Source organism: Lathyrus oleraceus, chromosome 1 (genome assembly GCF_024323335.1).
Source record: "Lathyrus oleraceus cultivar Zhongwan6 chromosome 1, CAAS_Psat_ZW6_1.0, whole genome shotgun sequence".
NCBI lineage: Eukaryota > Viridiplantae > Streptophyta > Magnoliopsida > Fabales > Fabaceae > Lathyrus > Lathyrus oleraceus.
The window spans coordinates 41,624,085-41,626,294 of NC_066579.1; positions in this window are offsets into that span (position 1 = coordinate 41,624,085).

The window sequence follows — 2,210 nt, forward strand, 5'->3', positions numbered from 1 at the left end:
CAAAATAATAATAATAATAATAATAATCCAATAATATTTCCAATTAATTAATTAAATTAATAAATATTATATTAATTCAAATAAAATAATTAGCCCTATTTTATCGGGGTGTTACAACTCTCCCCCACTTTAGAAGTTTTCGTCCTCGAAAACATACCTCAAGCAAATAGAGTCGGATACGACTCCTTCATCTGATCTTCACGCTCCCAAGTCAAGCTCTCACCAGCTGGACCTCCCCAAACAACTTTCACTAGAGCAATCTTCTTACCTCTCAGGGTCTTCTCTTCTCGGTCATCTATCCGAATTGGCAACACCTCAACGGTCAAATTATCCCTCACCTGGATATCATCCACCTGAACAACATGCGAAGGATCCGCAATATATTTTCTCAACTGAGATGCATGAAACACATCATGCAGATTAGAAAGCGACGGCGGTAAAGCTATCCGATACGCCACTTCCCCAACTCTCTTCAAAATCTGATACGGACCCACAAACCTCGGAGTAAGCTTTTTAGACTTTAAAGCTCTACCCACACCTGTCGTCGGAGTAACTCTCAAGAACACATGATCTCCCTCTTGGAACTCAAGTGCCTTTCTCCTATTATCATGATAACTCTTCTGACGACTCTGAGAAATCTTCATTTTCTCTTGAATCATCCTAACCTTTTCAGTCGTCTGCTGCACAATCTCAGGTCCGAGTACAACACTCTCACCTGATTCATACCAACACAATGGAGTTCTACACCTCCTACCATACAATGCTTCATATGGAGCCATACCGATACTAGCATGAAAACTATTATTATAAGTAAACTCCACCAACGGCAAATAACTATCCCAAGAACCACTCTGCTCCAACACACAAGCTCTCAACAAATCCTCCAAGGATTGGATAGTTCTTTCAGTCTGACCATCAGTCTGAGGATGATAAGCTGAACTCAACCTCAACTTAGTCCCCAACGTTTTCTGCAAACTCTCCCAAAATCTAGAAGTAAATCTGGGATCTCTATCAGACACAATACTGGATGGAATACCATGCAGCCTCACTATCTCCTCAATATACAACTCTGCCAACTTCTCCAAAGAGTGATTAATCTTCATCGGCAAGAAATGCGCCGACTTAGTCAATCGATCCACAATCACCCAAATAGAATCATTACCGTTCACCGTCCTCGGCAATCCCGTCACAAAATCCATGGAAATGCTATCCCACTTCCATTCAGGAATCTTCAAAGGTTGCATCATACCTGCCGGTTTCTGATGTTCAATCTTTGACTTCTGACAAGTCAAACAGGCATACACAAACTTAGCAACATCTCTTTTCATACCAGCCCACCAAAACAACTTCTTCAAATCTTGATACATTTTAGTTGCACCTGGATGGATACTCAATCCACTCCTATGGCCCTCTTCAAGAATACTCTTTTTCAATTCAGACACCTCAGGAACACAAACTCTACCTTTAAATCGCAGGATGCCATTCTCATCAATCTCAAAATTACCACCATTACCCTGGTTAACCATAGTAATCTGATCAACTAGAGCGACATCAACTTGCTGACCATTCCGAATATCTTCCAGAATTCCACTAGTCAACTTCAGCATACCCAACTTTACACTATCAGCGGAAACTTCACAACCCAAACTCATATCACGGAACTGTTCAATTAACTCAAGCTCCCGAACCATCATCATAGACATATGTAGAGACTTTCTACTCAGCGCATCTGCAACTACATTAGCCTTACCGGGATGATAACTCAATTCAAAGTCAAAATCCTTCAGTAATTCTAACCACCTTCTCTGTCTCATATTTAACTCTTTCTGATCAAACAGATACTTCAGACTCTTGTGATCACTGAACACTTCGAATCTGGAACCATACAGATAATGCCTCCACATTTTCAACACAAATACAACAGCTGCAAGTTCTAGATCATGCGTAGGATAATTCCTCTCATGAACTCTCAACTGTCTAGAAGCATAAGCTACAACTTTACCATTCTGCATCAAAACACCACCAAGACCCATCAAAGAAGCATCACAGTAAACAACGAAGGACTCACCAGGATTAGGCAAGATCAACACCGGAGCACTGGTCAACCGCCTCTTCAACTCAACAAAACTCGCTTCACAAGCTGCATCCCACACATACACTTGACCCTTCTTAGTCAACTGCGTCAACGGCAATGCCAACTTAGAGAAGCC